Below are 15,029 nucleotides of genomic sequence, written 5' to 3'. Positions count from 1 at the left end.
GTTGAAAAATATATGCCACATTCGTGGAACATAAAAAAATTCATAGTCAAAACATAAAATAAGTGTTATTGAATAAATCGATGATATTTACAAATGCTCACTTTGTGGTTCAAGGATGCACATAAGAACATAACAAGGATACTGCATTTCCCATGAAACACAGAAAATATATAGACCTGAGATGATGGTTGGATTTTACCTGTTTTTCTAATGCCAATTGATTAGGAATGGTGCCTGGAAAAATGTATTCAAGAATGTGTGACCTGCTTTGAGCTCAGTGGGAAAGAATGAGAAGATTGATTACTGGTGTCTGCGATGGTTTGGTGGTGAAGGACAGAGGGTTTGGAATCAAGTATTTTCCAATGCATTTTAGACCTTTAAACATTTGCATTCTGCAAACCTTTTCCCCCCACTTCCACCAACTTGACTAACTAAAAAATCACTACTAGTTCATATTTAAATTGCTAGCCATTCTTCCAGAATTTATCTTCCAGCAGAGTAATGCTTCTTTTTGGTAGGCAAAATCACTTTTGTTCAGATTTGCGTAAGACAGTGTGACACTCCAGAACTTCCTTTCACAGATAGCCACATCCATCATCAATAGAATATTAATGTAGAGGGAGTGCAAGGTCAACCCAGAAAACATTAATTTGGAAAGGAGAAACCGGAATTATGTGAATAGCAATGGTGTGGGGCTGGGTGGGGGGGAGAAAGTAAAGGAAAGAAAGGAAAAAGAAATGCTGATTCATTGTCCAATCCCTGTCTGGGTCTAATGTTGCCCTCCTGAGTGGTGGGTAAAACTCTCCTGGGCAGAAGCCATCATTACAGCTGTTAACTCCCCATACTGGCATCCACCCACAACCCACACACACACACACACACCCTGCCCCGTCCTGCACACTAATCTTGCTGGCAGTGATGATCTCCCCAACACAATCTACCACTGTGCTTCTTTAAAGAAACAGATTCTTCTAGTGCACTCAACATCTTATTTTAGGTGTGCCTGGGTGGCTCAGTCCACTAAGCATCTGCCTTCAGCTCTGGTCATGATCCCAGCGTCCTGGAATAGAGTCTCACATTGGGCTCCTTGCTCAGCAGGGAACCTTCTCCCTCTTCTCCCTCTCCCCCTGCCTGCCGTTCCTCCTACTTGTGCACTCTCTCTCTCTCCCTCTCTGTCAAATAAATAAGTAAAATCCTTTTTAAAAAGGTCTTATTTTACTTACTAATTAGACACAATTCCCAGGAACTCACATTCATAAATGAGAAATCGGACAATAAGGCAATTCTTACATAATTGTAAAAGCAAGGCCAAGGCTTTTCCAATCAAGGTTGACTGGTCCCTCAAAGCCAGTGAAGCTTTTTATACTTAGGTACATAGAAGATCCATTTTTGTAAATGTCCCACTGGGTCTGTGCTATGAACATTCTCTCTTCATTTTCTTGTTGGAAGTCTAACTTGAGGATTTTGCTTTCTCTGCAGCTTCCTCAGATAGAAGCCACTTCCTCACCCATACTTCTCTTACCAGTTGGCGTGAAGCTAACCATTCTTCTTCACTCCTTCCTGAAAACACTCAGCTCTGAGCCTTCTGTCATCGCACAATGCCAACCAACACCATCCTTGTTGTGAGTACCTACAGATCCTAGGTCACTCCAGTTCTTTAAGGATTTTAAATCCTAGTTCACAGTTATTGCACTAACATTGCTCCTGGGATTTCATAATCACTCCGATAACCAATAGCTACACAGTTCCCTGTTCTTCTCTTCTCTAGGGACTGGATCGCACCCTCCCTCTTCAAATGCTTGGGGCTGAGGTGTGTCCCCCATGAATTCAAATACTGAAGCACACCCCTAAGGCGATGGTATTCGGAGATGAGTCACTTAGGAGGTTATCAGGTTTAGATGGTTTCAGGTTTCCATGATGGGATGGGTGCCTTTAGAAGAAGAAACCAGAAAGCTTGCTTCCTCTCTTTCACAACCCACATGCATCAAGGAAAGGCTGTGTGAGAACACAGCAAGATGGTGGCCATCTTCCCTGACCCTGCTGGTATTGTGATCTTGGCCTTCCAGTTTCCAGAACTATGAGAAATAAATTCCTGCTGTTGAAGCGGTATTTGGTTATGGCGAGCCGAACTAAGGTGCCATCTGCTCCCATCGTACCTTACACAGTATACCTTACACTTTATTACCTAGGACTACAGCCATTGCTAAATAACAAATGTTGGGTACCCCATTTTCCAACTACTGCCTCTTATAATTCCATCTCACTCCTTTCAATGCTATGATTCCCCAAGTCCTCAGGCCCATAGTCCATAAATCCTACAGCCTTTCACTGTCAGGTTTGGTTTTAAGCCCTTACTTCCTTCCTTGCAACTAATCAAATGTCCATTGTCTGTCATGATATAATCACTCTTATATAAATCAAGTCTCTTACCTTTCCCTTCATGTACTATTCTAGCAAAACCCAACCCCAGTTAAATTCAACTCTATGAGCATATGCTTCACCTGCACTCAAGAAGAGGAACATGGAATGAGAAAAGTATCATCATCTCTCACTTTGAATTTCTCTTCACGAACCTCAAGTGGGCATAAAATATTACCAAGAAATTCTATAGCATTCCCCTAATCCAAGTACATTTCTCCTCTCCCAGGCAACTATCCCACATCTCTTCCCTCTTTTCAAAGATCTAACACTGACTCCCATCTTCACTCCCAACTGATGACCTTACTTCCTATTTTAATAAAAGACAAATAAATGAATAAAATCAATCAAAAAAGAATATCTTCATTTTCCCACTACCATAACAGCCCCTAATGCCTTCCGCACTTACATACTCATACCTTCCTGCCTCTCACTAGGAGCACAGTAACTGGCATGCACGCAGCCCTATTTGCTAGAAATTATCGTAAACACTTTACAGAAGTAAACTCACGTAACCTCCATGACAACCCTGTAAGCCAGGGACCATTGGTGCCCTCATTTCTCAAATGAGAGACCCAAGGCAGAGAGAGTTCAATGAGCTCGGCCCCTGGTCACAAAGCCAGTGACCGGGCAGGCTTGTTCTCTCGTGGCCTTCACTATAGTCCTTCTTGTGCTCCTCCATTTCTATGAATGAACTGTCTGGGCTCCTCTCGAAGACCAATCCCACCCCTATGCTCTATATCCCATCCCCACTTGACTGTTCTGGGACATTGTCACCCCATTCTCCTGGATCATTATCATAAGGATAGAAATTTTCTCTCATCTTCAAAAACCCTCCCATGACCCCACATCACTCTCAAACCACTACCTCATGTCTGTGGTCCCTTTTAGATCATAATTCTTTTTTTTTTTTAAGAGTTTACTTATTTATTTGACAGACAGAGATCGCAAGTAGGCAACTGAGCCACCCAGGTGCCCCTAGATCATCATTCTTATAAAAGAGTGTTCATTACTCCAATATCTTGAGTACTCTGTTGAACTCATTCAATCCAGGCTCCTACAGTCACCACACTAAACTACACTGGCCCCAGTCGATGACTTACCACTTAAACGTTCACTCACTCCTTCCTCCTTGAAATAATTCTTCAATGGGCTTTTAGAAAACCATCCTCCTTTGGTTTTCCGTTTAACCGGCCACTGTTTCTCTATTTCTCTTACTGACTCATTTCCCTGACCTGTCAACATTAAAGGGACCCAGAAGTCAGTCTTCACACGTCCTACATTCATCCCTTGATGGTCTCAGCCATTATCATGGTACTAGATAACATCCTCGTGCTAATGATTTCCAAGTTTATACTTTTAATTGGAGTCTGTTCCCCAAACACAAACCTTATGCCTTCTTGACAGCTTTCAGATGCTACCTGAGAAACTCAAGGGGTATCTCATTATGTCATCATCAGCTGCAAACTTGACACCTCCACGTAGATCTGTAATAAACAGCTCAAATTAGCACATCCAAACAAACTCCTAGTCTTTGTCCACATCACTCCTGCCCCAGCTGTGCTCCTCCTCCGATTTCTTGCATCTTAACTCATCACAGCTGCATCCTTCCAGGTGTTCAGGCCAGAAACTCTGGAGCCATCATTCGCTCTTCTCTTTGTCTTGTCGTCAGGAAATTCTGCTAGCTCTCTCTTCCTGAAAGATCTTGAGTCTGACTGGTTCTTACAAGCCCCACCGCTGCTGCTCTGGGCCTAAGCTACCATCTTCTCTCACCTGGTTTCCTGCAAAGAGCTTCCTGAATGGTCTCACTGCCTCCACCCACCCTTGTGTCCTCGCTCATTCTCATGGCCAGGATCCTTTCAAAATATCAGATCATACCACTCTATTCAGAATCCGCCAGTGGCTTTTTATTGTAATTAGGGGACAAACCACGATTCCTATAATGAACAAGAAGGCCCTGGATTTGTGCCTTCTTGCTACTTCTAGTTTTCACTATTCTGCCTCTCTCTCTCACTGATTCATTCCGGCTTTATTGGTCTCCCTGAGGTTCCTCAAACCTGTTAATCACATTCCCACTCCAGACTTTTATACTTGGTGTTCTCTCTACCTGGAGAGTCCCATGGGTCACTCCTGCACTGCTTCCTACTCTGCTTAAATGTTGTCTTCTTAGGGAAGTTTTCCTCACCATTCTAGAAAAAAAATAATAACTCATGTTTAAATAAGCTCTGTCCTTTACAACTTACCTTGCTTGTCTGTTTTTGTTTTGTTTTGTTTACCAATAGCACTACCATCTAACTCTGTTATATTTAACATGTTTCTCTTTTCTTTATAAAAAAATTTTATTTGTTTATTTATCGAGAGAGAGAAAGCATGCACACACACAAGCAGACAGATGGAGAGGGAGAAGCAGGCTCCCCGCTGAGCAAGGAGCCCGATGCAGGACTCAATCCCAGGACCCTGGGATCATGACCTGAGCCAAAGGTAGATGCTTAACTACTGAGCCACCCAGGCGCCCCTATTCTACACGTTTCTTTCTTTACCTTTCCTACTAGAATATAAGCTGTCTGGGGACAGAAACTTGTTTGTCTCTTTTGTTCACTGCTCCTTCATTCACCAAGAATAGCACTTAGAAAAAAGTAGGCACAGACTAAATTTTTAGTAAATCAAATGATTTAATAGATGCGTAAGTTAACAATATTGCATTCGAGAGCGGATTTTGTGGTTGGTTGATTAATTTCATGTTTGGAGTATCAACTTTCTTTTTTCTTTTTTTGATCCATTTATTTACTTGATAGAGACAGAGATGGGAAGCATGAGCAGGAGGGGTCCATGGAGAGGGAGAGAGAGTCTCAAGCAGATTCCCACTGAGTGTGGAGTTAAGTGTGACTTGAGGCTCAATCTCACGAGCCTGAGATCATGACCCGAGCCTAAACCAAGAGTGGGATGCTTCACCGACGGGCCATCCAGGTGGTCCTGGGGTAGCATCTTATTATGCATCTGGTTCTGTATAACATTTTTGAGTCAAATCATGTTTACTGACCCTGGAATAAAGTTCAGATTAAAATATCTTTTAAAGTCATATTGGTATTACTAATAAATATTAGACCTAATGTTTTTCTTCCATCCTTTTCATTCCTAAGCCACTGCCAAGCAACAGATACATGCTGCCTTATGTATTTACCATTGCTATAATCTTCTAACTCGCTTCTCTCCCTGAGTTATTAATACTGCATTGTAATCTATTTTACATATGGCTGCCAAATTAATCTTTATCTAAAGAGCAACATGACGGTCATTCCCTGGCTCAGAAAATTGCTGTGGCATCTCAGTGTCTGACATAAAATCTCTCAAGCTGGCCCTAACCCACTTCTACTGACTTTTCTACTACTTCTACTTCACCATCCTGTACTCCCACCTAGTGGGAGTCTTTGTGGGCATCACCAGTCCTGCCTGTAAAGTTGCTCTTTACATCAGAGACAGGCAAAATTTGGGATTAAAGATCAGGTAACAAGGGGCACCTGGGTGGCTCAGTAGGTTAAACGTCTGCCTTTGGCTCAGGTCATGATCCCAGGGACAGGGGATCAAGTCTGAGCCATGCCCCTCCTGCCTTTTGGGCTCAGGGTCTATCTCTGTTGCTATCTTGGTCTCTCTCAAACAAAATTTTTAAGAGAAAAAAAAGAAAGATCAGGTAACAAATATTTTAGGCTTTGCAAGTGTAGGGGAAGAAAACTTTTCCCTTCTTTCCTTCTAGGTACTTTGGCTGGTCTATTAATTAAATGAACATAAGAAAAAAAAAGAGAAAAGCAAATTGAATCATGTATGTATGAGAGCTCCGTGAGAGTAGGAGACCCACAGGCACTAAGGCAGCTGACATTCATGCGCCACCCGGGGCTCAGGAGCAGGGGGTAGGTGTCTGAGACTTGAAAGGGGAAGACCAAATGTTCAGTGAACAAATGTCTGCCCTGCTGTGCAGAGACAACGAGACACGGGAGCAGAAGTTGATCTCTAGGTCCTGTGGAGCTTTCCCCCAGCTGAGCACTCCTAGCCCAAATTCTTTCCGTAACGTCTGGTGACAGTTCTCGTCCTAGGCCAGGACTTCGGAGCTTCGGAGGTAGGGCAACTGAAGGATTCCCTACAAATCTGCTCTCTGGTCCTTTATCCTGCTTCTGTTCTGGCCGGGTATCTGCGTCCCCACCTCACACATGCCTTGTAGTATGTCTTCCTCGTACAGGTCAAGGATTGGATGATTTCTTTAGAGTCTTCCAGCACACTAGATAGCACTGGAGGAAGGAAGGACTGGTGAGAAGGACCTGTCGGGGCCATCCCGTGGGTATTCCAGACTAGCAGGGCTAGACATCTCGATGCCAAGACCCCTGCTTCCAAGGAATAAGTGACTTATGCAGGACACCTGGACATGTTTTCTCATTCTAACTGCTTCCTGGATGCCAGAGAGGACATATACATCAGACCACCATCCCCAGTAAAAACCCCAGACCCCAAGCAAGGACAAGACTCTCCTTTCCTTTCTGAGGCTCCTGGATACTCTGTACCTGTACTCTTTCTATATCTGAAATAAATTCTGCTCTCATTCCTGTTGGCTCGCATTTGATTTCTGTCCCCCACATAGCCAAGGACCCCCTCTGGGTCCTGGCGGGCCTACATCACTTCTAAGTTTTTTCAGGCAGTGAAGGGGGAGATAAAAATCTCTTCCTGAGTCTTTTGGACCTTGGTTCACTTCAGCTCAATATAATCTACATGGTAAAGTGGGACATTTTGGGGTGGCTTGTCCTGAACCCTTTCACAACCCACGTGGTCTCTGTCATAAGTGCTCAACTTGGCCCTAGGGAAAAAAACCAGCTGTTTTTCATGGACTTAAGTCCTGCTCTTTGTTTACAGTTCAGGGTTTTCTGGGATCTATGAGTGTTTCCACACTGTTAGTACCAACTGTGCTGTCTTTTCATTATTAAATTTTCTTGTTTATAAAAAAAAAAAAAAATTGGTCATAGTCTACACTTCCATGTAACGTCAGTGCCCGGCACAAGGCCATGCAATAAAAGACACTCAGCACACCCCACATACTCTTATTTTAACATTTTTGGGATTTTTTTTGTTTGTTTTCTTTACCTGTATATATCCACTGAATGTGATGCAAATTTTTAGCACCAAAAAGTAATTGAATCAATGGCGCAGCTTATAACCAATGGAATAATTTTAGAAAACATTACCATGAACCTAAAGCACAAGTAAAAGTGATTTTCCTTCTAAACATCTATGTGGTTCAAAGAACTGAAGGCCAAGTTAAACGATACAAAGTCCTGCGTTTCAAACTTGTTTTGCTCGCATTATTCCGTAAACGGATTTTTACAAACTATATGACTTCACAAATGTTGAGTCAACACACCTGAAATGTTTCATTGTGTTATTAAATAGTTGAAAAGAAATAATCTTGGGTCAGGGGATGGGGTAACCGGGTGACAAGCATTAAGTAGGTGAGATGCGACCCATGTAACACTGGGTGTTATATGCAAGCAATGAATTACTGCACTCTACATCTGAAACTAATGATGTATATGCTGGCTAATTGAATTTAAATAAACACACACACACAAGTAATCTCCATTTTTTTTTTATAAATAAAAGCATTAAATAACTCTTTAAGATGTAAGCAACTTCACTGAATTTTATACCCATGGATATCTACTTAAATATTTACAAATAAACTCCTGTTTATAGTTAGAGACTTTACTTGTACTCCTCTCATCTGTCCAGTTGTCTCCTCAGCATTTTACCCCAATGCGATGTATTTTCTGCTTCAAAGACTTATTGATCACTGTACAGCACTTCTACCTGACAAAAACATGATCTTATTTTTTTAAATTTCTCTATGTTTTAAGTGCTAACATTTCTTCTGGGTTGGATTGCCATAATTTTTAGTATCATAAAATTGATCAAAACAACACAACTCACACATTTTACTGGAGACCCATAATTTAATGAGATAGGTTTACTGCTTGTATAAGTCAGAGTTCATCCTCAATTTTATTTCTTTTTTGTTGTTGTTGTTTCGGTATATAAGCATAAGAAATCATGAATATATTAACAAGTAGAGAGGAATGAAATTACAATGTCAGTCAATATTTTGAATATATTCCTAAATGAGATTTATACATTTTAGTGTATGTAAATTTTAAAGCAAATGGAAAAAAAAATCAGATAGCGATTTATTGCCAACATTTATTTTTACTAAATGATCACATAAAAACTTAATTTGGTTTTCCTTTTAATTTTGTTGAAACCAAACAATTTTAAGGGAAGTTTAACAGCCACCTGACCTGCAAAACTTTTTAGAGTCTCTAGTATATTTATTTGTACAAAGAGTAAATAAACAACACACATATAGCATGGCCACGGGTTTGACATAGATCTTGATAAAATAAGCAAATGATCAAATTCAAATGGCAAGTTTATTGTGGCCATTGAATCAATCCAGAACTCTTTTTTAGGCTCAAAAGGTGACAATTAATGATATCAAACAGCATTAACAAAGTTTTCCTGACTCTTGGTCATAAAGATCTTTATGGTCCACATTGAATCCAAGATTAGACATCACTGATTAGCCAACTACCTCTGAGCAAACTGAAAACTGTCCAGCAGATTCTGAATTCCACAGTGCCTCCAGCTAGGTCTTTTTTCTCCACTTTTGCACCATCTGACTTCCAAAACTTTAGTTGAAGAATCATTGTGGTGATTCCCTTTTCCTACACCTATTCCTTATGTGAGTAATTCAAAATTCTCTGTGTTTAGCACCCAAAAGTTTTGATACCATAGGGCAGTGCAACATAATGAGGCTCAGGAGGGCTGAGAAATAGATCTTTCTTTTGTGAAGTGCAAGAATGGTAACTGTTTAAAAAAAAAAAAAAGAAGAAGTTGAAAAAAGGGAAGTGGTATAATGTTCAGACTCACAGCCACAGTCAAGTAGTGGAGAGAGGGCAGGAGAATGAGGATAAGGAAATGGATTGCCTTCAAAGTCTGCAAGTCAGCTTAAGTTTTTCGGAGTCTTCAGGTGTGTTCAGAAGTACATGTTTTCCAGTTGGAAGTCCATGAGTACAAAGCCAATTCTAGGACATAGACAGACTTGAAGAAAAGCCTTAGCCACAAGATGTCACTAAAATTCTATGTTACACTTGAAGATGCTATTGCAAGCTTCTTTGCATCTAAAAAATCAACAGCAGCATTTGAGATCTAAACAAAAGAAGGATAAAGCACCTTTGATTCCTTAATTTTAAAAGAAAAAATGTGATGGGAAAAGAAAGGATGATGAAGAAAGGCAAGGTAGTTTGGGAATATTATCAGATGCTATCTGGGCCTTCACAAATTTGTTTCTAGCAAAAGGTAACCCAATAAATATGTTTAAATGGAATAACACTCAATAATTTAAAGTAGGTACTCTAAAATGAGATGACTTATAAAAAACACTTTATTAACATCCTTGGAAAGCACATTTTGTGGCTAAAAAAAATTTAACCATTAAAAAAATTTACCTTAGAAAATGAAATGTACCCCCAAAAAATGTACCTGTTCATTCATCTACATAGTTCTATGCAGGCTTTAAACATTTTATAATTCAAATTCACTTAGCCTTGAAAAAATTAGCTATTGCTTAGTTATTCAAGAGTGATTTTTTTTTAAAGAGTGGTATATATTTAGAATACTCACTATATTTTATGTATCTTGAGAACTTGTTTATTCGTATGCTACATTTATTATAGGTAAAAGTTAAAAACAAGATTATGTAAAGTTAAGCAGTTGGGACCAGAAGTGTTTTAAAGGCACCTGTGTACAACTCTTGGGACATTCCCCAATGTGCAAATCCAAGAACTTCGAAATATACAGTTTTACAAAGACTAACCTCTAAAATAAAGACATCACAGCAAGCCATCTCAAGTTAAGTATAGAAATAAGACATATTTACCCATTTAATAATTATGATAATGAATAAAAGCTTGATTTTGGCTAGAAATAACAAAGAATATAAAAATCATTTGATGAAAATCTCACCTCCCTCCAATATATTGAGCAAAAACATGTCCATGCTCTACATGCTTCTAAAAGCCTACTGATAAATGACATTTGAAATTTAAAGAATGTGAACGAAAGAAAAGCGTTTCAAGTGTTTTCACTCCAGTACTGAAAATGTTTCCAGCTAAGCCTTATTTGGGTGGAGAGTGAAGGGAGTTAGTGGAATGATCTCTAACAAATTGCCAGAATACCAGGATTAGGAAAGGACCAAAAGTAAGGGCATCGAATGGCCGCTAAAAAAAAAAAAAAAAAAAAAAATCAAGGTGATGTTATCAGTTAAATTATTTGGGTGAAAATTTGATTACTGCTTAAAAGCAAAACACAGTAAAGTCAGATCAGCACAAACTTTTAGTGTACAATGTATACACTACATTGGTACACTCTGTAACAATGACAGATATTCTAGCATTTTTATTTTTTCCCACAATCCTGTTCTACATTCTTGTGGTCATACAGAAAGAGGAAGCTTGTCACTAGTCTAGTATTCTAAGAATAAGTACGCGATTTAAAAAACTTGTTTTTCTTACTGATCCACATAAAATAAAATTCTTTTTTAATCACATACTATCACAATAATCTTCTCACCTAGAGTCACTAAAAGAAATATCTACCTGCAGATGATGTTAAAGGGGTTTCTCATCTGTCCTTTGCATTCAGCTCAGGAGAAGTATTCTTTCATGTTATGTTGCAGTATTTGGACATGGTTTTATTTTTATTTTTTTTTAAGATTTTATTTATTTATTTGACAGAGAGAGATCACAAGTAGGCAGAGAGACAGGCAGAGAGAGAGGAGGAAGCAGGCTCCCCGCTGAGCAGAGAGCCCGACGTGGGGCTCGATCCCAGGACTCTGGGATCATGACCTGAGCTGAAGGCAGAGGCTTTAACCCGCTGAGCCACCCAGGCGCCCCTGGACATGGTTTTAAATATGTACCCAAACACACTTCCGCAGTAAGCCAGGAAAATAAGATTGTGGTGGGGGTGCGGATGAAGCGCTTCAGAACTGAGCCATTTGCCCAAGTTGTGTAATCTTAACATAATCTGATTTCCTTGCCATTACAATTCACCTTATGAATCTGGAGGGATGTCTCCAAGACAGTGGGCAGACTGGTTGATATGCCACTTAGGGAAGGCACCTAAAAATCAAAGAAATGTCCTTTCCTGATATTAACAATGTCTCAAAGAAACGTTTTACATTTCTGTTTTTATCTCAAAAACCCATGTGAACACTCTTCCTCCACATAGGAAGTATCGGAAGAAATAAATTTGCAACTTCCTCCTCAGTTTTTCATAATGTTGAGCATTATAAAAACAATACAGACTCAAGTGTTCACATTGATGGTTTATTGTTGATAACTAACTGCTCTCTTAAGAAAGGGAGGAGTTGATTGGCTTTTTAATAACCCTTTTATTCACCTAAACACCTACATTGCTGCCCAAATAGCTAGTGTATGTTCCATCATTAATGATCATAATACACCTGTCTAATCCTCACCAAAGCTTACTGCCCAGGGTAATCTTGTTCTCTATATTGAAGAGTCTTCAGGGTTGAAGAGAACAAGAAATTGCTAGGGACTTCTCACTCTTATATGTAACACCCATATATGCCAAATGACTCAGACACTGCACATCAGTGGTTCTGCCTGCAAAATACAATATCCTCTCAACACGTGACAGAAATTGCTCTTTCATGTTGTCCCTGAATTGAGATTTTCTGGCAGAATTTTTCCAATAGCTCTTCTGTAATCTGATTAATGTTGAGACAGTTTTTACCAGCTACTCAGCAATGCTTTTAAAAAAAAAAATATTACTTCCTGTTAGATTTGTTTGATATTTGAACTGAGACTTCAAGTTCAAACCCACAGGTGACGACTGTTTTATGGTTGTCAGAGGCTAGCAAGCATTCTTCCTGAGGATTATATCCAAAGACATGATGCAGAAAACAATTGGAAAAATGGGTATAATCATTAAGACATGAGATGCTAAAATATGGTTTAGTGTCCAAGTGATAGATCTAAGGCAGGACCCTACAGAGGGAGGAACTCTGGCGACAACCTAAAGTGAGCTGGCTTTCTGCCACCAAACACTGAGTGGCTTACGTGTGTGCGAGGTGTCTGGGACAAAAACTTGCATTCATTTTAAGAAATGCAACTCTGAATGATACTTCTGTAATTCTCAACTCTTCATCTTGAATGACAAATTTTAAACTGGGATGGTATTTTACACTTGTTGAGGAAAAATAGAATTACCCAAATTCATTTACGAGAGAAACCAATGTGCTTCAGAATAAACGTTGTGAGACGTGTGATGGTGATGCAAATATCTGGCCGTGTACTATTTACCAGTGGTGAATGGACTGTAGGCCTCATTTCAGATATTCATCTGTTCTTCCTTATATAGTCCAGCTGGAATTTTAAAAACATCATACTCACAGAAACTCTTGGGACAGCACATAGATTTTAATTCTGCATTCCCATTATGACATCACAGTATTATGACATCCCTTTTCATTTTGTGAATTGGAGATGAGAGTATCAACCATAAATGATCATTTTGTGAATTGGAGATAAGAGTATCAACCAGAAAATGCAAATTTAACAAGCATTAAAATTCATAGGGAAGTACATTGGTGAAACTAAATACTGTTGACTTCATGTTGGCTGTGCTAAACTGACCAACATAGTCCATGTTATTACATATGCATCTAATGATTGTACACTAAAGACATAACACTATTAAAAATTACATGAGATTTTACCTATAAAACCTGCTAAACATGTGAATTTCCTGCATAAAATTTCCAAAATATATGTGATATGGAAAAAGATGTTTCAGCCCATTTTTCCCCCCTCTGAAACTGCCAAACTAGTTATCAAGGGTCATCATCCTTTTGGGGCATTGTTCTAATCCAAAGGTAGGGATTTACCTACAATTCTCAGTAAGGACCAAAAGATGACAATGGTTAAAGTAGTAAGTGGGACATCAGTGAGAGTTTAGAGAGATGCACTTCCTAATAAACTTTGTAAGTCTTTTTTGTAAAGATTTTTTTTTTTTTAATTTATTTGACAGAGATCACAAGGAGGCAGAGAAGCAGGCAGAGAGAGAGGGTGGGGGAAGCAGGCTCCCCGCTGAGCAGAGAGCCCGATTGTGGACTCAATTCCAGGACCCTGGGATCATGACCTGGGCCGAAGGCAGAGGCTTTAACCCACTGAGCCACCCAGGCACCCCTAAAATAAACTTTTATTACACAGTAAATGTTACTTGATGTAAGTTAAAGTGAGAAACCCATTAAGAAACTAGAACAAGTATTTTAAGTACCAAGTGTCTTCTATTAAGGTACCTGGTATGTAATAAGTGCTTGATAAATGGTTTACCAAGCTGAGAGAAGACTGTTTAAGGGAAAACACTGATATATTATTTAAAATCAACTTTTTTCTTAGTCCTAAACTGTTGCTCTGGCTTAAGGTTGATTTAGAGTTAAAATTATGGCTTATTCTGAAGTTCCCTTAGTTCCTGTGGGTTCAATTTTGATTGTTCTACTGCTATTCCAGCATTAAGCCGCTGACATGCTTAATTTTTCTATCACTATCTTGTTTCTGTGCTCTAAGCTCATTCTATTGTAAAGCTAATCTACTCAAATCAGTGCAGTCAGGGCAGTAAAACCTCCTGTCTTTGCTAAACAAGTATTTTCCGTTAAACTTCCTAGAATAACTTCTAATGACCTTATAAGCACACTCATCCAGGGCCATACTTCCTACAGAAAAATCCCATCCCAAATCTGCCACTCATCTCCAGTGTCACTCTTAAATGCATGTCAACTCCTATTACTCAGTCTCTTTGAAGAAATCATCTATCCAGTACTTGATTATTTTATTAACATCTGAATTTTTACTATAGGTTAACTGCAGTCTATAATTTAGCCTTCTGTCAACAAATTGCACTTATCAACTAAAACATGAAAATATATTTTGAGGGCTCCTGGGTGGCTCAGTGGGTTAAGCCGCTGCCTTCGGCTCAGGTCATGATCTCAGGGTCCTGGGATCGAGTCCCGCATCAGGCTCTCTGCTGAGCAGAGAGCCTGCTTCTCTCTCTCTGCCTGCCTCTCCATCTACTTATGATTTCTCTCTGTCAAATAAATAAATAAAATCTTTAAAAAAATTATAAAAAAAAAGAAAATATATTTTGAACATATACATAAAAAAGCAAAAAAGTTCTATACAAGAGTAGTTCCAAAAACTTCAGCATTTCTAGTGATAGAAAAGAGAAAACTATTTGAAAGTCTTCATACTTTTTTCTAGCAACGATGTGTAACACTTTCATCTTCTTGTTTTTCCCTCTGTAAACAGAAATACACATACTACACATGTGTATTTATAAATGCATATCTGTTAGAAAAAAAGAATAAAAAGTGTTTTCCAATGAGCAAAATTTATGAGGAAGCAAAATAATTTCTTCAACTTCAATGAACTACAAATTCCTTTAAAATATTGAGTTGGTAAGAAAGCATACATTCACAAAATCATGTAACTTCAAAA

Source organism: Mustela nivalis (genome assembly GCF_964662115.1).
Source record: "Mustela nivalis genome assembly, chromosome: 1".
Classification (NCBI taxonomy): Eukaryota; Metazoa; Chordata; class Mammalia; order Carnivora; family Mustelidae; genus Mustela; species Mustela nivalis.
This window is presented reverse-complemented; position numbering follows the sequence as displayed.